Genomic DNA, 8,765 nt, shown 5'->3' on the forward strand with positions numbered 1-8,765 from the left:
GCCTTAAGAGGAAAGATTTCAAACTTCCAATAGCAGAAAGGATAAACCATTCTAGAAGCATGGGAATATTTTTAAGAATACATTTCAAATTGTCCTTATCATGGGATGGAAGATTGGTTGCTCATGCAAAGTTTCTACCATGGATTAACTCAAAAAGCTCATGAACAACTCGATGCCACTGCTGGGGGATCATTTATGTCACTCACCCTTGGAAAAGCTTAAACTCTTATGGAAAAGATAGCCTCTAATCAAGGCTGGTCATCATGCAACATTCAATTATGCAATAAGAGTGAAGAAGTACCAGAAGAGATGTGAGCACTGTCAACCAAGATGGACGTACTGTTGAATTGGCTTGAACAGCGAGCCAATTACAAGAAAGATCGTCAGGCTATTCAAGATGCATTCAATGCTTAGAATGTATGTGGAGAATATTTGGGGGTTGAATTTCCTGAATATCAGGAGGATGCAAACATCATCATCAACAACTCTGCTCCACAACAACAGAGACAAGGGTGGAATCAACAACAACGGTCGACTTACCAAGGTAAGTACCCAGGTAATAGCTATAATACTCCCAAGCAACCATCCTTGAGAGACCTGATCTTAGAACAAGCTAGGATTAATGAGAATATTTCTAAGAAGCTTGCTTTTAATGATAAGGTCCTAGAAAGCAATGGATAGTTTTTCTTCTGCTATAAAAGACCAACTTAGCTATAATAAAAAGATAGAATCCCAATTAGCCCAGTTGGCTGCTACTCTGCCATTTGCCACTAACCTTGAGAAGGTAAACACTATAACTACAAGAGGTGGCAAGTCTACTCATGATCCACCATATCTGACAAGGATAGGCAAGACACCAGTGGCAGTGCAGGAAGAGGAGAAAACAACCGATGAAGTTGAAGAATTTGGGCCACAAGAGCGAGAATTACAACAAGATTTTCATGACACGACTCTCCTACCATTTCCACGCAGAAATCAAAAAACCAAAATGGATGATGAGCAGTTTGGTAAGTTCGTAGAGGTAATTCAAAAGCTATATATCAATATTTTGTTGCTAGATGCCATACAGGTACCTACCTATGCGAAGTATCTCAGAGACACCTCAACAACAAAAGATCACTGCCTTCCACTGAGGTAATTAAGTTAATAGAGGAGTGTAGTGTGGCCATCCTAAATACTTCACCTGTCAAGAAGAAGGATCCAGGGTGTCCCACTATCGATTGCTCAATCGGGAGCTAGAACTTCAAGAATGCGTTATGCGATCTTGGAGCAAGTGCCAGTGTCATGCCCAAAAAGGTCTTCGACAAGCTCAACTATTCAACACTCATGCCAACATCAATGTGCTTGCAACTAGCCGACCAATCGGTCTGCTACCCTGCGGGAATCACCAAAAATATTCCAGTAAAAATACAAAACTTTTTCGTTCCCGTAGATTTTGTAGTACTTGATATGCAGGAAGACATGAAGACACCCCTCATTCTTGGGAGACCCTTCCTGAGCACTACAAATGCTCACATTGATGTCAGAGCTAGAGAAATCAAATTCCATATCAATGGAAATGATGAGCGATTCGCCTTCAAGCCAAGACCAGAACAATGCTCTAATTTCGAGTGGCGTGAAAAGCAAGTGCAGCCATTAAGGTCTCCATCTCCAGGACCAACAGATGCATCCGAAGAATAAACCTGAACGAAGAAGTCTGGTTCAGAGGACTCAAAATCCTAAACCCTCGCCGGGAGGTAACTCGATAGTTATCCATAATTACTTTTTCATATTGCATTAATCATTTTATCTTAGCATATTTACTTTTCAACATTTGCATCATAAAATATAAATTCTCATCATGGCATTATAAAAATCTAAACCCATGTACGACATTTTATGAGTCTCTAATTCTATCTCTAGAATACCACTATTACCTTACACTTATTATTTATTTACCCTTTTACTTACCCCTGCAATAGCATGAGAGTGATTATTATCATAAGTATACACATTTGTCAATATCTCTATGCCAACACCACTCCATAAGCTCCTCCCTGTGGTAAAAATATAAATAATGATACCTGGTATACTCTCGGGTGAAATGCTACAATGGTATATTATCTGTGTGCTTGCGGATACTTTAATATATATATTTTTCTCTGAAGTTTACAAGTGTTATTAATAATTACCAACCATGCATTTCTGGTATTATGCTAGGGATGACAACCTAGTAACAAGTGATGCTAAGAAATACCAACACATGCCAAACCCTCAATAGGGTGCCGCACAACCAACACAAGATGAGGATCACACAAGCCATGAATAATCCACTAGAGTACATTTTGGCTCTCCACCGGGGAAAGGTTAAGAACCCCTCACAATCACCATGATCGGAGCCAGAGACAAGCACCTTCCTCCGCTCAATGATCCTCGCTGCACCAAGCCATCTAGGTGGCGGCAACCACCAAGAGTAACAAGCGAACCCCGCAGCGAAACACGAACACCAAGTGCCTCTAGATGCAAACACTCAAGCAATGCACTTGGATTCTCTCCTAATCTCACAAAGATGATGAATCAATGATGGAGATGAGTGGGAGGACTTTGGCTAAGCTCACAAGGTTGCTATGTCAATGCAAATGGCCAAGAGAGCGAGCTTGAGCCGGCCATGGGGCTTCAATAGAGAGCCCCCACGAATAGAGCCATTGGGCTCCTCACTGCACTGGTTTCGGGGTGACCAGATGCGCCGGTCCAAGTGACTGGACGCATGGTACCCTAGCATCCGGTCGTGGATCAACGTCCACATGTCCCCGTTCAAATCATGGCCGCTCGATCTCTAATGGTCAAGAACTCCCGCGCGATCACTTAAGTGGGGACCGGACGCACCAGAAGGGCGACCAGACTCACCGCCACAGCATCAGATCAACACACGCCCGCGCACCACCAAAGAATGACCAGACGAGCCGATAAGAACCGCCACCACGCGTCAAGTCGACTCTAGAGAGCTCCCCGAGCACCAAAACCATGACCGGACACGTCAGGTGCACGCGATCGGATGCGCCACTACGTCAGGTCTCCACCATGCTCACTCAGTCGCTTACATCACTGTACATCATCGTTGACCGGACGCACAAGCGTCGCGTCAGGTGACCACTTGCGCTAGCGTCCGGTCAGAGATCGACAACGCGCCTCCTCAGCCCAACACTGACTGGACTCATAGGCCTGCATCTAGTCACACCGGGAGCAGTGTCCGGTCACTATTTTCTAGTGAAAAACACCAACTTCACTTCACCAACTTCTCCACCCTTGCTTAAATATGCCAACCACCAAGTGTATCACCTTGTGCATGTGTGTTAGCATATTTTCACAAACATTTTCAAGGGTGTTAGTTCTCCACTAGATCTAAATGCATATGTAATGAGTTAGAGCATCTAGTGGCACTTTGATAACCGCATTTCGATACGAGTTTCACCCCTCTTAATAGTACGGCTATTGATCCTAAATGTGATCACACTCGCTAAGTGTCTCGATCACCAAACCAAAAAGCTCCTATGGATATCACCTTTGCCTTGAGCTTTTTATTTTTCTCTTTCTTCTTTTCCAAGTCCAAGCACTTGATCATCACCATGGTCACACCATCATCATGATCATCACCATTTGCTTCACCACTTGGAATGTGCCACCTATCTCATAATCACTTAGATAAACTAGGTCAGCACTTAAGATTTCATTAATTCACCAAAACCAAACTAGAGCCTTCACCGGGGTGGAGTCTCCATAGAACACGGGCCGTGTGCAATGTGCATGTAATCTAACCTTATTAAGCGTGGGGTCCAATCAAGTTGACATTAGCTATGTTAGAGCAACTCCAACAGAAGAGCCATCCATGTTGTGTAATCTATATTTGACTATTTTGGGAAGAAAAGAGAGTCCAACAGCTATTGTATCTGGCTTTCTAAAATAGCAAGCCATCTATCCTAGAATTCTCGCATGGTAAATATATCTTGCATGTGCCGCTAGCCATCTGCCTCACCATACTAGAAAGGCTATTGGAGTTTTTTTTTGCGGGGATTTCTATTTTAGAGATCGGCTAAATTATGGATTTAGCCATCTATTTTTACCAACTCTCTTGGAGTTGCTCTTACATCGCACAATGGTGAGAGAAATAAAGATTGGGCCCACTCTACAAAAGAAATCAGTTTTTTCTAACCTCCTATCAAGTGTCAACTCCATCCTTCGTGCAAGAGTGGGCAATCAGAGAGAAGAGAGATTCATTGATTGTTTTTACGATATAATGATATATAGCGGGTATCCGGATGGGGACGGACGCACCCGAACCGCGCCAAACCCAATCCACCCATCCCGCACGCTGTCTCCGCACTCATCATTATCCTTTCCTCTCTCACTCTCGCAGCGCTCCTCTCATTCTACTACGCCGCCCAGCCCGCCCACCGGGACGGACGTCGTGCGACCAACTCGCTGCTGTCCTGCGCCGGGGCATGCCACGGGAAAGGCCCCACCTACATCAAAGATGGATCCTTGTCCCAGCAGCCCAGCTCGTCCCATTAGACGAGTGACCTGGAACCGTTGCCTTCTTCTTCTTCTTCTGAACCCTGCCGCCGCTGTCCTCGGTTCAGCCTCGCCCGCTACTTTGCCTGCCGCCTTGCCTTCTTATCATCCTTCTCCTTCTTCCTCTTCTCATCCATGGCATGGGTCACCACCCTCATGGCCACGTGCTCTGGCAGCAGTGCGATGGAGGCCCAAAAGCCTAACCCCACGTAGCTCGACGAAGCCCGCGTCCAGCCGCATCGTGGGACGTCCCGGGATCGAGAACATGGCGTCGGACTCTTCCGTCGCCTCCTTGATGCACTATGCAACCTCACTGTCATGGAGCAGACCCTGGGCGAGCACTGTCCCATCGAGCTGCGCGCTGGGCATCATCCCGTACAGCGAGAGGGCACACGCCATCAGCGGCGCCACTCTCCTCGCGTGATATGCCCCGATGACACCAGCCCTATGAAGGCCATGGCTCTTCAGGAACATGATGGCGTCAAGGATATCGCGCATCCTCTTCTTTTCCTTCTTCAAAGGTCCCCACGACCACACCTGTGGTGCCTCTTCGATGAGGTGTCTGGTGAAGTCCGGCAAGGGGCGGCGGTGTCATTCTTCATGTAGAACCACTATGCATGCCACCCCTTGTTAGACCTCGATAGCTAGCAGGGCATGTACTCGGCGGACCGCTACCCCTAGAGGTGGATGCCCACGCAGCCCTTCGGCACCGGGAGGTCCCTAGCTCTATCCCTCTTCTTAAGCAGGGAAACGGAGAAGTACCTCCATAGTTCGAAGTGGGGTTCAATCCCTAGGTACCCCTCGCACAACACGATGAAGGCCGTGATGTGCTGGATCCTATTGGGGTTTAGATGCTGCGGCTCAATCTGGTAGCGGTGCAGCAGTCCTCAGAAGAACGAATGGGGAGGAATCATGAGTCCATGCTCATGGAAGGGCGTGAAGGACACAACATAGCCATCAGGCAGCACTGGCGCCTCCTCGCGACCGGGCATGAGCCACTCCACCACGTCGGTCCTCCCGTGGAGAAGACCGCGCTTGACGAGGCCCTCTATGGCGCGTGGGTGATGTTGGAGCGATACCACGACTCCATGGGAGGCAAGGGCAGAGAACGAGAGCTACACTAGCGGAGGAAGAGCGAAGGCAATAGGTCCAAACGCTAGTGGAGGAGAAGCGGAGAAGGCGAGGCTACGGTTAGGCGTATCAAAAGATGAAGGGAAAGGCTGCTATTTATAAGGAAAGGTGGAGCGAGAGGCGAACCATCCGCCTAGATCTACGTGCCTGCCACACCTCGTCACATCGCCTCTCCAAGAAACATGCGCATGCGACCTCCGGCCTCTCCCTCGAAGGACGCACCGGATGACGGTTTGCCCCATTCGATGGGCCGAGAACCGCCATAGTTAAGGAGGGACACGGAGCTAAAAACGCTCTCACGGCCCATTCAGGCCTAGGAGTTCGAAGGTTGGCCCACCAACGGGTTCACAACCGCTCCGGGGCACCTTTAGATTGAGGGGTGGAAAGGGATGGGCCCCCTAGTGGCCAGTACCTAGGCGCACGAGCACCGCAGGCATCCTGGTCCATGTTCGAGTCTTGGTCGGTTCACAGTCCATGGGTTTTCCTCGAAGAAAGGCAGCGAGCCCTTGGAACCAGTCGAACGGACCCAAGAACTATATGGATTGGTCGCCAAGAATCTAGAGTCGGTCACCAGCTGACTCATGCGCGAACCCATGTGAACAGGAAGATGGGGCCCCACTCGGACTAGCCCATTAACAACTCACCGAGCACCATGATTCGTCCATCAAGGAAAACATGGCACGGCATAGCCCCTCCGTTTTATCGAAAAAACGCTTGAGGGAGGACGATCACAAGACAAGCTGACCCCTCGACCAGACCCCTGCTATGCGCGGGGGCTCGAGGGAAGTTGGACTCGTAAGGAGACCGAATACGTGGTCGCATGACGATGGCGGATCGATCGGGTCCTAAGGAGGATCAGAATTAAAGGAAATCTTTTCTAACCCCCCGAATCCCGTAGCTACATGTTCCCAAGGAGTCCAATCGTGACAGAAGGGAATCGCAACCCTACCAAGACACCCCACGGGCTACGAAGGAGTCCTCCCGCCTAAAAAAAGCCTCTAAAGGAGTATTCTACTCCTCCGCAGGCTCGGGGGCTACTGTCGGGCTACGAACATTAATTCACTCGGATGGTCCAAGACGTATTTAAGGTCTCGCCCAACCCCGAGGGCGCGGGCTCCGTCTCGCCCAACCCTAAGGGCACGGGCCCTGTCTCACCAGACCCCTCGAGCGCGGGCTCTATCTCGCCCGACCCCGAGGGCGCGGCCCCGTCTCACCAGACCCCTCGGGGCGCAGGCCCCATCTTGCCCAACCCCTCGGGCGCGGGCTCAGTCTCGCCCGACGGGGATCCATACCGCCTCCAACCACTACGGGTCTAAGAGTACGACCCCAGGGTGAAACTTCTGACACCGACTGGGAAGCGGGTACGTCTTGACGTGACTTGTGGCCACGACGGACCATACCTGGGGGCTCACATCGCCAACAGTGTCGGGCGTGCCGGCGCTGTGCTACCTAATCCTTGTACGGCTTCTGATAGGAGTACCTATTGACCACACCGACCGTCGGAATAGAGTGGAGCGTTGCGACCGGCTGACAACGCCTGCGTATAGCGCCAGTGATGAATAGGTCCACGACGTGGAGTTGTCCCCATCATCATCTATAGGACCGACGAGACCCGTATAAAGGAGATGAAGGACACCGCGACCTGGAGGCCTTCTTCTCCCTCGCTTTTCTCCTTTTCTCTCTCTGTAACCTGCGCCTTTCCCTTCACCTATAAAAGGGGAAGCAGGACGCCCCATGGAGGGGGAGGGGCACGAGCACATGGCTGAATGAGCTCAACAAGACTCCACTCTGTTCGACCTTTTCACCAGAGACTTGAGACCTTCTCCCTCTCTTGCCCGTTTGTAACCCCTACTATAAACTAGTGTCGGTAACATGAGCAGCAGCAGACTCGATGTATGGACATTCTGCCCGAACCAGTATAAATCCTTGTGTCCTCTGAGCACACCATCCTGGCTAGACATGCAGATACAAATTTACTAGCCGGTGGTTTGAAACACCGACACCAGGAGGCTGGAAGGACTAGTCGTAGACTCGAGTTGCAAGTGTCATATATATGTGGCGGAAGGCGGCCAAGGTCATAGGCGTAGTAGGACTTGGCGTCTGTGTGGTTGTTGTTTGGGCGACGAGTGTCCACAAAGTTGGCAAGGAAGCCGGCGCGGGAGAGGTGGGCCAGCAGAAGTGCTTTGCCATGGTGTCCGACGTGGTGTCTGATGGCAGCTAGAGGTGATGCTTGATATTCGGCTATCTTGATGAGGTGGCTTGGTTGGTAGGAGCTGCAATGTGAGCATATCTTGGTGGTGGCGGTCGGCCTGGCCAACCAGAGGCAGTTGCTCGTGTATCGCCTTGACATCTTGTAGTGGACTGTGGTGGCTAGCCTTCCATGGCAAGGGTTAGTCTGGTGTGGGGCAGCATTGATAGGCGGTGCAAACGTAGGTGATGGCGAGATGACTACATGATTTGCAGGGGTCGCGACGGTTAGCCCTACATGGCATCGGTTGGCTTGGTGTGAGACATCATCGACAGTGATGGCGTAGGCGGTGATGATGGTGTGTTGACTTGCTACATTGATGTCCAATGATGTTCCTGCATGGGGCTTCCAGGAGTAAGCTGCTTGTGGAGCGTTTGTCTTTGCTCGTGTGGAGTAGTCATTGCGTTGGTGTTTTGCGGCGCATGTTGAGGTTCTAGTACAACCGACCGTTGTCGTTGATAGTTAAGATAGTTGTGTTCAATCGTTAGTGTAGATGTGTTGTCTTTAGTTGCCGTTGTTATATACCACCCTTTAGAGTCATCGTTGGTGTTTACCCAGTTTGGGTTCTTTTTATTTTTATAATATATATAATCGACCAAAGAGCTAACGGGTTCTTAAAAAAAGAAAAGAGAATAATATTCTAACTTCACACAAAAAAGTACGGTTTTTTGTTTAAAGTGTTCCCGGCAGCGGAATGATTTGGAACACTGTTGGAGCAATCTCAATCCAGGTGCACAGTGAGATGCAGTTCGAGTTGTTGGGACCGAACACGGGCAAGTTGGAGAACTCATTAACATCCCTTTCGTTTGCACAGTGAGATGCAGTTCGATTTGTTGGA

General features: G+C 49.5%; 1 non-coding gene across 1 annotated transcript; it reads right to left on the bottom strand.

Moving 5' to 3' along the window:
* LOC136461969 (small nucleolar RNA R71) lies at positions 1-107 on the bottom strand. Its single transcript, XR_010760502.1, has one exon. It is a non-coding gene; the product is annotated as a small nucleolar RNA R71 (small nucleolar RNA).
* Between the last annotated feature and the right edge of the window lie 8,658 nt (positions 108-8,765).

Source organism: Miscanthus floridulus, chromosome 6, assembly GCF_019320115.1.
Source record: "Miscanthus floridulus cultivar M001 chromosome 6, ASM1932011v1, whole genome shotgun sequence".
NCBI classification, from domain to species: domain Eukaryota; kingdom Viridiplantae; phylum Streptophyta; class Magnoliopsida; order Poales; family Poaceae; genus Miscanthus; species Miscanthus floridulus.